This window comes from Lycorma delicatula, chromosome 5, assembly GCF_047948215.1.
Source record: "Lycorma delicatula isolate Av1 chromosome 5, ASM4794821v1, whole genome shotgun sequence".
Lineage (NCBI taxonomy): Eukaryota > Metazoa > Arthropoda > Insecta > Hemiptera > Fulgoridae > Lycorma > Lycorma delicatula.
In genome coordinates this window covers 162,722,586-162,742,233 of record NC_134459.1, presented here as the reverse complement: position 1 = coordinate 162,742,233, position 19,648 = coordinate 162,722,586, and the positions used below count along the sequence as shown (strand labels likewise).

General features: G+C 28.1%; 1 long non-coding RNA gene across 2 annotated transcripts in view; it reads right to left on the bottom strand.

Moving 5' to 3' along the window:
• LOC142324574 (uncharacterized) overlaps window positions 1–19,648 on the bottom strand; it is a 534,337-nt gene that overhangs the window by 266,914 nt on the left and 247,775 nt on the right. The window contains exon 4 of one of the 2 annotated variants that reach the window (XR_012756329.1): window positions 18,517–18,621. The exons of the other annotated variant lie outside the window; for it this stretch is intronic. This is a non-coding gene — a long non-coding RNA (uncharacterized LOC142324574). Of the gene's footprint in view, window positions 1–18,516; window positions 18,622–19,648 lie in introns of those variants that run through there. 2 annotated transcript variants of the gene reach the window in all.

Here is a 19,648-nt window from a genome sequence, read left to right as displayed (position 1 = left end):
CCGGGTCTACAGTTAGGTACTGCAGCAGATGAATGATTTGCAGCGTGTGTGAAAATGCCATGCCTGGCTGGGATTCCAACCCGAGACCTCCGGATGAATGGCCGACACGCCTACTACTCGCGCCACAGCTTCACATAAACTTATTAGGGAATGTATGAAGTATATGACTTGTATGTATTCTTACAAAACAGACGGTTGAGGTTACTTCCAATAAATGGATTTTTTTTAAATCTTTTAATTTACAAACATATTTCTATGCTGTGACTAATTGAAATAATAAAACTATGTATATATTGTACTATCAAAATAAATATTTACAGTGAAAAAAAAATTCCTTTTTTAATCAGGACCAAGATACCGAATTTTTTAAAAATCTGTCGCCTAATAGAAACCTGCCTAATAGAATCTGTCGCCTAAGAGACTGGGTTTTATAAAATACTTAAATGATATTTAAAATTGTTCATAAAAGAAATTAATTAATTTTTCTATGTAATCTAATAAAGAAGTTATTAATCTTTTAATTGCATTACTCTGAAAACAGGATAAAGATATCTACAAAAATAAAACTCGACAATTTTTAATTTAAGATTTTTTTGTAATTCCTATAAGTACCAAATAAACTGTAATTAACATTACAGTCAATTTGGGTCAAACAATACATTAAGCTTTAAAACGCTAAAATAGTTAACGTTTTTTTCTGGAATAGCTCTAGGATGTAACTTTTCAAATATACCAAGCTCTTTTTTCCTAGAAACATAAAATTGCGCAATATTTAACAGTTATTTCTTAATTCGAGGAATTTCTCATCAGAAAATAAATAAAATTTATCATTATTACATATCTTTTTCTAGAAGAACATTTAAAAAAATATTATCTTCAATGAATTAATACGGTATAAATACCAAATAAAATACAAAATTTTCTTTCTATTTACATTTTTTTTATAATTTTATTTGAACGTGAAAAAAAGTTTTGAGAAATTGATTGATTCGTATGACATTCTGGAAGTTACCATCTAGTGCAATTTTTTTTTATACGGGACCTGTAGGCAGATGAGATAATGAGGTATTTGTATGTTACATCAATGTATTTCCAAGGTAGGTTACGTTGTTAATTAGAACCTAACTACAAAGTAGTGGCCGGGGAAAATATTTTAGAAGCCTTTATGCGTTCCGATATAAATGGTTCGACCGGTACATCCGGCACTCATCTGCGTTACTCTGAGGGGTTTACAAGGAATAACAATACAGTTAATCCAACAATAAAGGTATTAAAATTTAATTTTAAATCAAATAGAAACTATGGCTTTTTATTTAAAAAATGAATTGAACGACGGAAAAAATACAATTAAAATGAAAATTTTTAAAAGCAGTAACGTATGCTGGGTTAAAAAAAATCATTAACTCACAACGAAAACGGCTAATTAAGAGAAAACGTAACGGCTAATGTAGAGAAACGGCTAATTAATTATGGTAGGAATAAAACGAATTATAAAAAGGTAAATCAACGTTATGGTAGTTTAGCAATGTATAAAGAATTAACAAAGAACCTATAATGTTTGAGACCGGGACCCAAAGGTAAATGATCAAGAGGTATACCGAGGAAGAGATAATCAGAAAAAAGAAACATAAAGAAGAAGAAAGAAATAAATAAGAAGGAAAATAGAGAGAAATAAACATTGACGAGATTATTTAACGACGGATGTAAAAAGTCAAGAGAAGATGAAGATCAATTTTCAACTCGTAAAACAATTTTTGAAAATGCAAAAAAAAATTTGGAAATAAAGGAGAAAAATTAATTTCAATGAAAGTCAAATGTTAAATTAAAAAATTTATTTGGTTAAAAAATAAGAATTCATGAAAATTAATGTATTATTACGGTCATAAATTATTGATTGATTGGATAAAAAAAATGATGAATATTGTACGATATGAATAGTACATCAAATATAGAATACAAAAAAATTGGAGAGCTTATATAATTCATACTGGAAAAAGAGTTACTTAGTAGATCACGTAAAAGATGGAAAGGAAGACTGTAGTAAAAGGTCAATATTAACAATGGTTAAAAATATATGATATTTTATAACGAAAAATGAAAAAAAAAAGAAGAAAGGTTTATGTTAAATCAGCAGAGAGTAGTAATTTTATGATTCCGTCTTTTATCTAGTTCGATTGATATTATGCAGTTCAATTTTTTATCATAGCAGTCCTGTTTTAAATGACGTCATTTTAATTCTTCAAAAGAATTAATAAATTCTATTTTTTGTTTTTTCTGTAACAGAGGTTTATATATCGGGATTATAAGAGGGGGGAACTTCTTCCCCAATCCTTGATAAAATGTTTACAGTAGTGAAAATTCATGTGCTCAAGATTTGGGACATTTTAAAAAAAATATATATTTATACATTTTAAGAAATAAATAACCGTAAACAATAGCAGTAAATGAGAAAAATTGAAAACAATAAAATTCACTTTAATGAGAAAACTTTTTTACCCTAGTTTAAATCTTTTCAGTAACCACAGTTAGTTTCTTAATTAAAGTAGATATCTGACTAAAAAGCTTTTAGAAAATCTCTTTCTAATCATATTGTATTAACTATAGTGGTTGGTGGAAATTGTATAATTAAATAGTTCAAATTTTAGTATGCAATAAAAATTCCTTAAATTATTATTCAGAATGTAAATAAATAACCGCATCACTGTCAGTTAAATTGAGAAATTAAATTTGATTGTGTATTCAACTTGCATCGTATTATTGGTATAGAAATAAACAAAAATAAAATTTATCATTTATTTTCGGGTCTACTTCTTGAAACTTCGTTTGGTTATTTAACTATATATTTTAACATTATAAAATCACTTTTATCTCTTGTCAAATTACAGAAAAAAACAAATTAAAATACACATAAAAATCGTTTTACATTATTATACCGCATTTAAAGTAAGAAAAATTGACACTATTACCTCATACCTCAGCGAAGGCGCCAAGATGAGTAGCCATTGTTAAAAAAAAGTACTCTTCGGTTTTAGAACTTAATCTCTCTCTTTTAGATCGACAGATAAGCCGATCGTACAAAATGGGACAAAGTTTTTCAGGAGAAATTTTTCAAACGGTAGAAAAGTATATAGACGGTCGAACTTCAGTGACTGACGAGCGCGGTTCTGGACTTCCGATCTGAGTTTTAACTCCAGCTCGTGAACCCGCATAGACGAATTTTAAAACTGACGAATTACAGCGGAAATTATAGCTGAAAAATTACAAGTGAGTGTCGGTAGAGTTTATCACCAATAAGCTGAAATACTGTAAAACGAGTGCAGGATGAGTTCCAAAAGAATTGACAAATCACCTTAAGGAGCATTTGCGCAGAGCTGAAAACAACAATATCAGCAGAAAGGTGATATATTTTGCATTGTATTCTAACCTCTGATGAATCATGGAATCACCATTTATCATTGATTCACCGGAATCAATAAGACAGAGCATAGTGAGGAAGCAGAAGGGTTCATCTGTCAAGAAAAATTTTCGAACACGATCTTCAACAGGAAAAATCATAATGAGAATTTTTTAGCATGCAGAAGGCCAGGTTTTTAACGATTTTCTAGAATATCAGCGAACAATAAACACCGCATACTGCTGTGACATGCTTATCAACAAATTCAATTGAAAGAATTATTCTGGTTCACGATAACGCCCGGTCTCACACGGTACAAGTCGCTCGAAAAACCATCGACAAATCGTATTGGGAAGTACCATCTCACCACCATACAGTCCTCACTTGGCCCACTGGATTTTCACTTGCCTTGTCCACTCGTAGAGGTTACGCGGTAAGAAATTTAAAGACGATGTCAAAGAAAATGCGTTAAACTGGTTCCTACATCAAGACAAATATTTCTTTGCAGAAGGGATAAATAAGATCAAGTTTATTATTAATATTGCTGGAGATTATGTTGAAAATTGAAAAAAAAATTCACAACGATTAAATATACTGTTTTTTCTCAAGAGTATTTGTATCTTTAATTACTGAATGACCTTCTTGCAACCCTAAGATTAATGGGAAGATAGATAAGGGAAAAAAAACGTTCCTTAAAAGCTTATCAAAAAAAAAAAAATTAAATATATTAAAAGAAATAGGTTTATTTAATTTAAAATGAAATAGAAAGATGTATTATAATAAAGAATCAGACAGATATAGTAGTAAAATAAACTGAAGAAAGGCAAACTGTAGGACAGACAAGACGTATCCTATTTATATCCTTTATTTTTTAATTCTTTTTAGGTGAAAACAAAAAAAGCAATAAAAGAACTAAAAGAGAATTTTGAGAATTCAGTAACAGTGGGGAAAGGACAATTATAAAAGCGTTAATTAATATTCACCAATTAATTTCGTCGCTATTGCTTAAACTAAAAACTAGTTATAAAGTTAAATAAAGATAATGTATAATATGAAGTCATACAACTGATTTGGGGGAGGAATATTCAAATTAGAAATAATAAAGTAAAACAAATATTATGACGACAAAAATGATAATGGCTCCACTTAAATATTAATAATGTACAAACACGCTAGAACTTTGTTATTATTTTGTACAAAACATCAAAAGAAAAACCGAGTATAAAGTGTATCAAAAGTAGACTATTATTAGCGAAAAGAGTTTTATGGAGAAAAAGAATCTGCCGGTATAAAACATACGTGTAAAAGTTTAAAGGCGTTCTTAATAATATTTAAGTGGAGTATAGTGATATAAAACTACAAAAGATAAAAAAGGGAATCACAAAAAATAAACAGTAGAAGCCTTTGAAATGTAGTGTTTCACTAAAGTAAATGTAGAAGAAAGTTAAAAATTAAGTTAGATGACGAAGTACGAAGTAAAGAGATTTTAAAATGAATTAGAAAAGAAAGGTTACCGATAGAATCTTATAAAGAAAAACACAAGTTCGGTAGGTTATTTATTAAGACAACCAGGATTAGTAAATTGGATTCTATATGGAACATATAAGGTACGACAAAAAAGGAAGATAAAAATTAGAATATGCAAAAATATAATAAAAGTTCAGGGCTGTAAAATGAATGTTGAGTTTAACAGAACGGTATGGATTACAAAAGTGGAGCGAAAGAAATGCATAAAACATAAAAGTGACTGCTGGTATAAAAAAATTTCCCAATACTGCCGTATTTTAATTTTTTATAATTTTTCATTCGATGTTTTTATATCTAAGATTATTTTGGAGCTTTGTAGTTAGAATTTAATAGTAAACGTTTTGAATAATTAACTAAAAAATGACGTTTTATCTAAAATATGAATTGAAAAGTGAAGGACTGGCAATCACCATAAAAAAACGACTAAAACCCTTTCACTACTTATAAATTTAAAAGGATTTATACCATAAAATACGAAAAGAGCCGATTTATATAGATTTTTAAGTTTATTTAATAAAAAATTATGTATTTTTAAAAGTGTGAAATCTAAATAATATTCTACTTTTTGAATGATGCGCTTAGAAGCTAATCAGCGATGTCATTATAATTTATCGGTGGTACACTAAAATGACATATTTTAAAGCTACTAAAAATTACAGTGACATTTTTAATTAGATTTGAAGGTATGTACAACGGGTGCGTTTAGATTATATATGTTTTAAATAAAAGTTATTTAATTTATATTATTAAACAATTAATATTTCATTTAAATTGATTGAATTTAAAAGCTAATTCCCAAAATTTAATTATGCAACGCATTTTAATTATAGAATCTACAATCTATATATTTCTTATATAAATATAAAACATATTTAGTACACTATAAAATTAAAAATTACTATTATGTTAACTGAAATTCAACTAAACAAATACCACAATAAAACAAGTTAAATATTTTAAAAATAAAACAAGTTAATAACTAATAAAACGTTAGTAAATTCCTTTCAGAAACCAGTCTAGAAATCAATCGGCATTTTACAACACAAAAATTAGAGCGAAGGAGAACGCCAGATAAAACGTTTAAAGTTAAATAGAACTGAAAATCAGGTAGAATCATTAATTACGAAATGTAGATTCTCAAAAAGAAAAAAAAATAAATTTTCGGACAGACTATCCACAAAAGAAAGAAAATGATTGTTGTATTACATATTAGGTTTCCAGCTAGTTTATTTGATTGTAAGAAATATAAAGGGGGAAAACAATAAAGGAAGATTACATTTAGTAATCATAAGCTATATTTAGTATATAGTGGTTATGACGTTCTCCGAGGCGAAGAGATCGTTACAAAACCGAAAGAAACTCAGATATGCATCAAACCTGTCAAATGACTGAAGTTAAAATGTATACAGCAAATTAGAGGTGTACAACATTTTAGTTGTATACAACTAAAATATAGATTTACACTTAAGGTTGAATTATGATAATTTTCGTAATGTTTCTGAGGAATAAGATCATAAAAAAATATTTCAGTATGAACCATCAAACGGATAAATAATTTACACACAAACGCATACACAAATTAATGCCAGTAAAAAAAAAGAAAAATATTTGTTATAGAATTGGAAAATTAATAGGAGAAATTAAAGTAAATTTCAAAATTTAAAACCGAAATCAACATTTTATTTTACATTATTACAAAAAAATCTACAGATTTATCAAAAAGAATAAACCGTTAGTTTAAAAAAAAATAAATAAATAAATTGTATAGGCGTAAACCTTTACTTACTGCGTAAATACATTTGCATATTAAACGAAATCTTAAAAAAGAGTTGGAAGGCTTACAAAAAAAATCATTTAAAAATTGGTATTTCCTCATACACTAATCCTAAATAAACAATGCAAGGATGAAGAACAACAAAATTTAAACTTAGTAGAAAGGTTTGTCGTTAGAAGTAGTTTAATAAAAATATTTTTCGTTTGAATATCGGATCCGTTAAGTAAAATTATAAAATTTTAATTTTTCAAGGTCTGTAAAACTGAAAGTGTAAAATAGTTTTTTGTACATAACATTAATTTTAAAAAATGTTGAAACATAACAATAAATTTGGTTCCTTGTATTAATAAAAATAAAAGAAATAGCGCAAATATATTGTTTAAATTTAATTTATTAAGCATTTGGTATTAATACAATTGTATAAATTAAATTTCCACTTGCCAACAATTTAAAAAGTGTAAATCCTAGTATTTTCGGAGCTGTTACTCCGTCTTCAGGGATGTTAATTTAAACTAAAATCAATAATCGTTTTTAAAATTAAACTATTATGTTTATGCGTGTCGTACGAATTAATTTTATTCTTGACGACCGACTGTTATAAACATAACAGTTTAATTGATGTGAATTTAAATTAACATCCCTGAAAATGGAGTAACAGCTCCGAAAGTACTAGGATTTACACTTTTCAAATTGCTGGCAAGTGGCAATTTATATAACAAATATATTTGATGCACTGTTCGCCAAATAATAATTTATAGTCCTCTCATCACTGATCCGTGTAATATTTAATACCTTAAGACTTAAATTATAATTTTTGTTCCCACAAATTCACCATCAGAGTAAAAATAAAATTAAAAGATGTTTATAAGTCAGAAAAATGTATTAATAATAAAAAAATTAGCCCTTCATTCAATTCATTAAAACCATTTCCTGTAATAATAAATATTAAAAAAAATTTATTTTCATTAAAAAATATTCTTCCACAAATATACAATTCCAAATACACAAATTTTTTAACACGATTTTCATCCATTATTTTTTTTTACGATGAAATTAATAATTTGTATTATTTAGGTATTAATTGAAGATAAGGTAATATTTATTTTCGGATTAGTTAGTATTGTGTTATTCGACCGGTAATAAAACAAATTGCTTCATTTAAACAGGATGGATCAAGGAAGGATGAGCAAATATGATTCAACAATAATTATATAAAAAGAATCTAATAAGAAGCAATATATAAGGACACATTAGGAAGACTATAGAAAATTCTCATTCCTTTAATTAGTGTAAAAACTCATCAGCAAATTAATACTGTTTTATTTAAAAAGGGAATTACTTTAATTTAAAATAAACCGTTTAAAATATTTTTTAAACGTTACTTATTAAAAAAATAAAACAAAATACGCTTTCATGTCACCCATAACAAATATTATGCCGGATAAATATTTATAATTTTAATAGAATAAAATTTTAAATTATTAAATCAAAAATAATTAATACTAAGCGTCCGTTAGATTGTTTAAAACTGTAATATAAAATATAAAATACAATTATTATAAATAACCTTAAGAAAATATAAAATATAATTACTTAACATTTTATCCATCCCGTTTTTTTTTTCATGTTTAATTCGAGAAAAAAAATTACTTAAAAAAATTTACTGAAAAGAAAAATAATAATAATAGAAAACAAATTTAAATTTGAATAAATACTAAGGTATCTTATTTTATTTTTATTATTACTTAATATGAAATAAACGTTATATTAATTATAAAAACTTTCAAGAATAAAAACTTATTCAAACTTTTATAAAAGTTAACAATAAATGAAAAAGCAAACTACTTTACCTGTTTCTTCTGAAACTGATGGATCTGATAAGCAAGCAGCCACTTTAATAATAAGTATAATTAAACAGATCATGTTCAGAAATTATTTTTCCTTTTAACTTTTAAAAGTACACTTAGCAACCCTATATTTACAAAAATGTTAGAACATTTTTTTTTATATTATTATTATATAACACCAATAATCGAATTTATATTTTTATATCACAAAAAAAGTTTTTAAGATTGACAAAGATTAAGATCGATTATTTTAATTTTTACAGTAATTCACACATCGAGAAAAATTATTTTAATAGATCTTTTTAACTCTGAGACATATATTACTCATAAAATAAATTATAGGTTAATTAATATATTAATTTTATATAAACGAGTTTATAACAACACTTAATTTAACCACGTCTTCACGGGCCGAGCGCCGGAACGAACTGCCAGCGCCGGGACGCTAGGAGTTTAACGATTCATACCGACACAACCCGAATATAAACGAGCGACTACTACAGAGCTCGCTAGATGGGTGAAATAAATTTTGATAGAATACCACAAAATGTAATTTATCCGAGTAACAAACCAAACGGATTCATTACATTTATAAAGATTAACCGTGTAATAACAATATTTGGTTTAAAAACAAAAAAAAAAATAACATTAATAATTTTATCTTTACAGTTAAAATAATTTTAAGTTATGTAGTCCATACATAAAGCTATACCTTATATTAAATAATAACCGTGAAAACATCACTAAATTCTAATACTAATACTTTGCTTTACTTTGAATTGTAATTTACTTTATAGAGTATTTTAAATGATTTATTGTATTATAAAAGTTGAGCACTTTTTTTACACTTTCTTTTCGTGAGAAACAACCCTTTCGTTTTTATTACCCGTGATAATCTACGTAATATTTACAGAACAATACAAGTCGCTTAATATTGCACAAAAATATATAGCAAAAATTAAATATGTATAGACAAATGCATATGTTGCATTGTATATACATATGTATAAACAAATGTTACCATTAATTACTTTGATTGGTTTACATGATATAAAAAATAAAGTAAAAATGAAGTGAACAAAGGCAAATACACACACGAACACACACACACACACACACACACACACACACACACACACACACACAAACTAAGGATTTGATTTGTTTAACTATATCGAGGAATTAGAGTTAATATTCTCTACGGTAGAACGGACACAGTACTGGTTTCTTCAAATTCTTTAGAAATCCACTAAAAAATATATAAAAAGACTTTGTCTCTTTCTGGGCCAAAACAGATTTTGCTATTTCATTCTTAAAAATTCAGTAAAAAATTAATAAGAATAACATTTTATGTTCTTTTTAAAACGACAAAATTTATTTCCCGTTATTGTTATTCTGTTTGTGAAAGAGAAGATGTGTTAATAACATTCCTTGCCATCAAGAAATTTCTTAAATTTGATGTATAATATTATGTTTTGGTAATTGACCAAAAGAATACAAAGCAGTAGATTTTAAATTATTATAATCGGGACATTTGGTAAAGTAAAGCGTGGATATGAAAAAATATTTAGGAGTCCAATGGAGTCCTAAATTTTTTCATTTTTTTGAAGCGATACAAAAATCTGAAAACAGAAATTCTGTAAAAAAAAAAACGAAAAAATAAATTTATGTGCGAAAGTTATATTAAATAGTTAGAGTACAGATTCATATTTGTTGTTTTTTACTTTAAAAAAAAGAAAAAAACAAAAGTATTTTCAGAAAAGTTAAAATTAACTTTCATTGTTTGAGAACCGCATAAAAATTTCCGTGCTGAAAAATTCTCTTGCCATTACAATTTGATTTTTTGTTCCCTCCTTCGTCTGTAAAATATTTTTCTGTCTTTTGAGAGGTTGTTGATATAATTCAGTCTAGTCTTATGGATTTGATTTTATTATTTACGTTTTCATTAATTTATAACATAGTATTTATTTATTCTAATTTTCTTTAGAAGTTACGGTGTATAAAATCAAATACTTAGCTTTTTTTTTTTTTAACTGTCTGATATTAATAACATATTAGCACAGGATGTAAGCTAGCTTCGTCACTTTGTTACATCTATAGCGGATTTGTAGTGTCGCTGTTGCCATTTATCCGGAAGAGTTCGAATCCCGGAATCAAGTATACGGTTCTTATGAAAGAGAAAAATAAATAAAAACATTATTATTATTATCTTGGAATATATTTGGCAAACAGGTACTGCCTCTGATCTACACCTAAAGGCTCTGGGTTCGAGAATAGCGACATATTTCAGACGCTACAAAATTCACTAACACCCACAATAGTGACTGTTATAAGGGGGGACTGACCAGCAAGTTGTAAATATTTATGAATAAATAATTATTATTTTATTTATTTTTCTCTTTCATAAGAACCGTATACTTGATTCTGGGATTCGAACTCTTCCGGATAAATGGCAACAGCGACGCTACAAATCCGCTATAGATGTAACAAAATGACGAAGCCTAGCTTACATCCTATGCTAATATGTTATTAATATCAGACAGTTAAAAAAAAGGAGCTAAGTATTTGATTTTATACACCGTAACTTCTAAAGAAAATTAGAATAAATACGATGTTATACATTAATAAAAAAGTAAATAATAAAATCAAATCCATAAGACTAGACTGAATTATATCAACAATCTCTCAAAAGATAGAAAAATATTTTACAGACGAAGGCGGGAACAAATATCAAATTGAACCAGCAAGTTGTAAATATTTATGAATAAATAATAATTATTTTATTTATTTTTTACTTTTTTAATTTACTGAATAAATTAAGTTCCGCATGTAAATCTGCAAACGTGTTAGATAGAACCACATTCTAAATAATAATAGTCACAAATAAATCTAATAATATAGCGTAATTTAATACTAATTACGCTAATGAATGTAGTTAAACTAATGCAATTCATATTTCTTCTAAGGTTGATTGTCTATGTTGTATAAATAAATGAAAAAAAAAAACAGGGGTAAAATAGAATTTTACTAAAATTAAAAGACTTAAACCTTTCGGGTAAATATATTTTACTGGTACCGTATTCGATTCTCGGTTAAGATATTAACCGTTTTTGGTTTTATGATTAATTCATCATTATAAGCTTCGAAGATTTTGCACATGAACGTGATATGGAAATTTCTAGCGTATGTAAAAATGGTAAACCTGACCGGGACTCGAACCCGGGACCTCCGGATAAAAGGCCGAGACGCTACCACTCAGCCACGGAGATCAGCAAATCAAGTTTACGACAGTTTATATATATGTAATGTTTATTAATAAATAAAATTATTTATTAATTTATTAGTCAATAAAAGGAAAATCTTTTTAGATAAAAATTTTATAATTTTTGAACTTATTTATTGAAAACAAATACGTTATCGTATCCATTTTAAAACGCCGATATGAATCAAATGTTAACAATGACATGTATTACACATGATAGATGAAAAATTAATAAATGAATTGCTTAAAACATTGGTTAGAAAATTAAATTTCAGAAGTTTAATGGTAAAAGTTAATAATAATTTTACGGTAACATTATTTAGGTAATGCAATGTTAAGAGATAAAACATGAATAAATAAAATAATAATAATTACAATAAAATTTGATATATTTTGAACAACATATGAGGGTGAAATCTAATCTACTAATAAAAATTACTATTCAAAAGAGCATCAGTACAGTACAAAAGTGTTCAAAAGAGCTATTTTTGATACATTACTTAAGGTAATTAAGGTACTTAAGGTTACTTAAGGTAAGTAATTACATTATTGTTTAAGGTTTAAGGAAAATCCAAAGAAATATGAATATTAATCATAAAATATAATTATTTGTGATAAAGAAAGTTGTGTTAGAAAAACTTATTAATTATAAAGATGGAAAATAGAAGCGATGCTAAATTTTAATTATAATACGTGTAGAAAAAAAATATTTGATAATTACTATTAAAAATAATAATACAGTAACATCCCCGCTATAACGCGGATCGATATACCGCGGATACGGATATAACATCTGTCCCCCAAAAAATATCTGAAAAAATAAAATAGGATGAAGAACTACGATAATTTGTTTCTATGTAAGTACACCTAATACTGTATTGGCTTTTTCTATTAAATCATTATTGCTTAACTTTTTGCTTATTTTTTTAACTGATCCCCTTTGTGACTTAAAATTTACTTCTCAAAATTACAACGCGGTTAGCCTATAACGCGAGTGTCACATAAGTCCCCCGATAACCATGTTATAGGGAGGTTACACTGTATTATTATAAATTTGATTTAGTTATTTATTCTTTTTATTTCCTTGTACGAAGTAAAGGAAGTATTGTGATCGCAAAAAATTTCGGTTTCCAAATTTCAACGGAAATATCAATTTTGACAATCTCTGAATCTATTTTCAGCGTGACGTCTGACATACATATGTATCTATGTATGTATGTATGGACGTTTGTATCTCGTTTAACTCAAGAACGATTAGCCGTAGGATGTTGAAATTTTGGATTTAGGACTGGTGTAACAAGTAGTTGTGCACCTCCCCATTTGATTGCAATCGACTGAACCAAGTATCCAAAAAAGCTCAAAATCCAAAAAAAAAAGATTTCTATTTGGGACTTTTTTCTTAACTGCAATAATAAGCTCTCGTTGATAGATTTTCAAGGATATATCATAAGTGGTACTTATTTTAATTGGTTCCAGAGTTATAGCCAAATAAAAGTTTAATTAATGAAATATTTACATCATAGAGGAAGGCCAATCAGGTTCCAATCAGACCTCAATTCCTTTTCTTTTTTTATTAACTTAAATATATTGATTTATTAATAATTATTAATCTGTCATTGTAAAAAAAAATTACGAGGAATAATAATAATTCAATAATAACAAAAAATATGAAAAAATATCAAGTTTTTAATGAAATAAGTTTTACGTTTTTTTCAGGCGAACAAGTAAGTCATGTGTTCACATCAGATTTTTTAAAATTCTTATAGCATTTCTTAGTAAATTAAAATTGAAGAAAGATAAAAAAACTTAATGTAATGCAGAAGAAATTAAAACAAGGAAGCGCGAAAATTATTTTATTGAATCTTTTATAAGCCTAGATAACTTTAAACAAGTTAACTTTAAACATTTAATTTACTCATCCATACAATCTTTTAACAAGTATTTCAAAAGAATGGAAATAAACAAATTTTATTCAAACAAGAGCTGTAAATTTACTACAGCTAATCAACACATAAAAACAGATGTATTGCTGTCACACGTTGTTAGCAAGACCTCAAGACTGCACCTGGACCGATGTCTGAAGTGGAGGAGTCATGTCAGGGAGAAAAGGATGCAGCTTAACATTAAGTTCAGGGAGATACACTGGTTGCTAGGCAGAAGATCGTTACCTAACAAGCAATTGTTGTAGTCATCGGTCCTGAAACCGGCTTAGACTTACGGAATCTAACTGTGAAGCATGACAAGCCAGAGCAACATCGAAGTCGTACAGCGATTCCAGAACAAACTATTGAAAAATGTAACAGAAGTGCCGTAGTTTGCGAAAAACACTCAAATACAGGATTATCTGGGATTTCCAACCGTTCGAGTGGAAGATACGGTGATTCACTACAAGATACAAAGTGAGACTGAGAAAAACATGTGAACTGGTTTGCGATTTACTTCTTGGATAGCAGTGAGGGCGTCAGGTGCCTAAAGCGAATGCATATATCAAAAAACACCAAAATTTTCATTGCAGGCTCCAATGAATTGCATAACTATAAGATCCCTATATTTGTCCTATGTAACTTAAAATACGGGTTTAAATTTAAAATAAATAAAAAAAAAATTTTTTTAATTAAAAAATTAAAATATATATTTTGTTACCATAGATCATCAGTGCGGGATAGGGAACGGGTTTTATAGTGCTTTGAAGGCTAATGTTGTAGATTTACAAAACTTCCATTAATATATTTTTAATGACACCATTAATTTTTTAAATTCTGTCTAATAAATTGAACAGTAAACGACGTTTTCAAGACTTTTTGGAGGAAAATATAAGGTTAGGCGTGCCTTTAAAATCACCGGCTAATGTGGATAATGTAGTACACGAATTGATCAAATTGATTTAATCAGCGTCGTGGAGCTCCACTCCTAATTTGAATTTGGATTCTGCTCCCCCATCCCAAGATACATATCCGATCAGAGAAAAAATAGAAGAACGCCCGAGACTATAACACGTATGGCAGAACTCTCGTTACCCTGCTGGTAAGGGTAGATTTAACAGGGCTTCTCAAGAATAAAAAAGATTAATTCAAACTTTTAAAAACATTTCGTTTCAATCTTATATTGAAGATATTTCTGATTGGCAGTTTGCTGAATACTTTATGGAAAGCTACAAGGTCGTTCAAGAAACCCCAGCAGTCTATTCCTCCTCTCCGTAAAAATAACAGAACATGGGCGAGAAGTTTTCAATAGAAAGTGAACTTATTTGCTGAGCACCTTTCCGATGTATTCCAGCAGAATAATATCGAAACGGATCCAAATGAAATTAGGAAAATTTCCGAATAATTGATTTCTCCTTTTTAAATGTCCTTTTAAAAAACAAAAACAAAACAAAAGTAATGAAATGTAGTAGAAATAAAAAAGATGGACCACTGAATGTGAAAATAGGAGGAGAAAAGATTATGGAGGTAGAAGAATTTTGTTATTTGGGAAGTAGAATTACTAAAGATGGACGAAGCAGGAGCGATATAAAATGCCGAATAGCACAAGCTAAACGAGCCTTCAGTAAGTAATATAAGTTGTTTACATCAAAAATTAATTTAAATGTCAGGAAAAGATTTTTGAAAGTGTATGTTTGGAGTGTGGCTTTATACGGAAGTGAAACTTGGACAATCGGAGTATCTGAGAAGAAAAGATTAGAAGCTTTTGAAATGTGGTGCTATAGGAGAATGTTAAAAATCAGATGGGTGGATAAAGTGACAAATGAGGAGGTATTGCGGCAAATAGATGAAGAAAGAAGCATTTGGAAAAATATAGTTAAAAGAAGAGACAGACTTATAGGCCACAAACTAAGGCATCCTGGAATAGTCGCTTTAATTTTGGAAGGACAGGTAGAAGGGAAAAATTGTGTAGGCAGGCCACGTTTGGAATATGTAAAACAAATTGTTAGGGATGTAGGATGTAGAGGGTATACTGAAATGAAACGACTAGCACTAGATAGGGAATCTTGGAGAGCTGCATCAAACCAGTCATTTGACTGAAGACAAAAAAAAAAATGTCCTTACCAATGATTAACTACGAAGTACATCCAACAAAGACGGAGGCGTATGGGATAATCACCAATCAGGTTCTTCAAGCATATCTCGACAATCGATACGTTTAGTCACTGTAATTTTGAATTCTATATATGAATTGGTCATTTTCCGGTCCGTGGAAAATTTCACAAATAATTCTTATATCGAAACCGGGTAAAGAGCCAAGAGATGTTAAATCTTACACGCTTATCAGCCTGCTTCAAGTGCTCTCTAAAGTGTTTGAAAAGTTCTTTTTAAAAAGAATGAAACAGTTCGTAAGTGATCAAATTCCAAATCACTAATTTCGGTTTACAGAGAAACATGCTACTGTGGAGCAAGCAAACAGAATTTTTATCATTTACAAATCATGTTATAGACAACAAAAAATACTGTTCAGCGGTTTTCCTCGATGTTAGTCAAGCTTTTGACAAAGTTTGGACGTAGGATTGCTCTATAAATTAAAAAAAAGGTGTTATCGCTTGTTTTCTATGTAGTGCTAAAATCTTACCTAGACTATAGATATTTCTAAGTTAAACATAAAGAAATTTTTTTAATGGATTGTACGTAATAAAACCAGGGGTATCTCAAGGAAGCGTTATCGAATCCATCTTATAAGTTTTATTTACTACCGACTTGCCAATTACCGCATATACAGCCGTTACAACATTTGCTGACGATAATACAATTAATATAATAATAAATAACTGATATAATTGATCATTTTTGTTATCCATGAAAATCCAGCTACTGCATTTCATTATATTGAAGATTATCTCACTCTTCTCGAATCCTGGCTTACAAGTTGGAGAATAAAGATAAATGAAACAAAGTCAAAGCACGTCATATTCACCTTTCGAAAGGAAAATTGCCCGACTATTTCTATCTTTAATATTCCGATTCTAAGTTCTCGAGAATGTAAATATTTAGGTTTTCATCTTGACCGGCGCCTTACTTGGGCAAAACATATCAAAAATGTAAGCGAATGCAGTTATACCTAAAATTTAAAAACATGTACTGGCTAATAGGACACAGATCTTGGCTCTCAGTAAAAAATAAATTATTGATTTACAAATCCATCTTGAAACCAATTTGGACTTATGGGCTTGAATTGTAGGGTACAGCAAGCAATTCCAATATTGACATACTTGTACGTTATCAGACAAAAACACTGAGAAAAATGTTAAACATACATCGGTATATAAGCAATAACCTCATATATAATAATTTTAAATTAGGAACCGTCAGGGAAGAAATCTTTCTTATCAGTCAAGGTTATTAAAATCGTTTGGATCGGCGTCCAAATTATACGGCAGTCAATCTATTGGATAAAACTATCAGCGATTTTTAAAGATTAATGAGAAACAATATTCTTATTGTTACGTACAAATGTATGTGTGACAAAAATACATTTTTTGGACTTACTATTTTTATTTCATTTATTTTCCATATTTATACTTTTTTATTTCATATTATGTATAATTTATTTCTTTTGTAAAAATTTTTAATGTCTCCTTATAACAGAAAACTTAAAAAAAAATCTATTTTTTTTTTTTTTAATTCCCGTTATAGCTGCTGCAGTAGCATATATTACTATAGCCAAATATATAACAAAAGTAACCTACTAATGTAACGGATTCATATAATTAGTACTAGACTGCGACTTTGAATCCTGGTTCCACCCTATTTGAGATTTTTGAATAAAACCATGCTCCCAAGAAAGTATTTTAGCTACCTACGGGGATTTAAATTATAAGAAAATATTCAAAGATATTTACAGAAACATCCTTCCCGAATTTTAAAATGGTAAAGTTGTTTTTTTTTTCTATTTTTGTTCGAGAGGGTCATGAAACGTTACATGTTTCACATCCCTGACATATAAATTTGCTGATTAGCATACTCTTCTTCGTATAGTACACATAACAGCCAGTGTATCTATATAACCGAGAAAATAAAAATAAAAAAAAAATATTTATATAAAAAAATACATACTATAATAATATAACAATCTGTTTTAGATATTACTACTACTTTTGTTCAAATGTTGACGAGGCTATAAAAGTGTTTGCAGTACTCTTTATGAATAAATATTTATGTGCATTTCGTGTTGATATTTTTAAGTTACTTTTAAATATTCGATCGATAATCGATAGTATTTAATTTTATATGTATCATACACGTAATTTTATATCAGTTGCATACATTTAAATTTTCATCCAAAATTAATGAATTTTATTGACATTTTTTTTATGACGTTGTTTTTTATTATTTTTTATTAATTTAATTTCAATGTTGTCAATTTGTGAAATTGGGCATTTATTATGTATGTATTTTGATTATGTAATGGTTAAGTAATTACTAATTATGTAGTATATGTTTTTACGTTATTCTTTAGTTTTGTAAGATATTTATGATATTGTTTTTTGATAAATATTAATAAATAAATAAATAGTAAACGAAAATAAAATAATTAATTAATCGCTTAACGGTTATATTTATTATTTAAAAGAAGAAATTTTAATTCTAAGGTTCTTATTAAAATTAACTTTTTATTAACATTAATATAAAAATAAAAGGACTGGTATGTATATATTCATACATTTTAAGAAAATCTACTAATTACTGTTACATCAGATTTAAAAAAAAATTATTTACATTACCTAACGTGAGAAAAGTGTAAAGTAGAAGAAGACCTGCAGTTACGGAATGATGTAAAAAGAGTGGAGATGTTAATAATACCCTAGGGTGAGTTTACTAAAACCAAGCTGAAACATGTTAGAAAGAAATAAAGTAAATTAGTTTGCTTTAAAAAAAAAGTAAAAGAAAACAAAGTAATTAACAATGACAAATAACTTAAGAAGTTTAAAAGAAAAAAAAAATACTACCCCTGTACAAAAAAAAGGTGAACCAAAATACTAGAAAGAGATGAAATTTATTGTTTAAAAACTGCGTTCATCACACTAGCAGAATAATATTTGTTAATTAGCAAGTGGTATAAAAAAAAACCCTATAATTTATCATTTTTGTCGACATATTAAACTGACAATATACGATTCTTAAAGGAAAGGTACTGGCCACTATAACTTACAAGCATTTAACGAGAACGTATATAACTCTGAAATCTAATATAATCCTTATTCATGCCTGCATCACTGTTGAACAAACTTAGCCGGCACTAAAGAAGGATTCTTATATAAAAGTTGTGAGTTACAGTGAGCAGTTGCTTTTTTTTCTGGACACAGATTGACAAAATAATAAATTAAACAAATAAAATGTCTACTACAACCAAATTCACATCTTGCTTCTTTATTATTTGTGCAAGAAAACCAGTTTATGTTTCACCAAATATACTCGAAAATAAGTTGTCGATGAAAAAAATTTTTATAATTAAAATTCTGCTTTTATCCTGAGAGAAAAGTGATCCATTCTTCTGAAGAATTGTAACCGAGATCAATGAATGAGACCTTTTCTTTCTTTTTCCTGTTTAGCCTCCGGTAACTACCGTTCAGATAATACTTCAGAGGATGAATGAGGATGATATGTATGAATGTAAATGAAGTGTAGTCTTGTACATTCTCAGTTCGACCATTCCTGAAATGTGTGGTTAATTGAAACCCAATCACCAAAGAACACCGGTATCCACAATCTAGTATTCAAATCCGTGTAAAAATAACTAAGACTTGAACGCTGGAACTCTCGACTTCCAAATCAGCTGATTTGGGAAGGCGCGTTCACCACTAGACCAACCCGGTGGGTTAAATGAATGAGACCTACAACAGTGATTCAAAACCT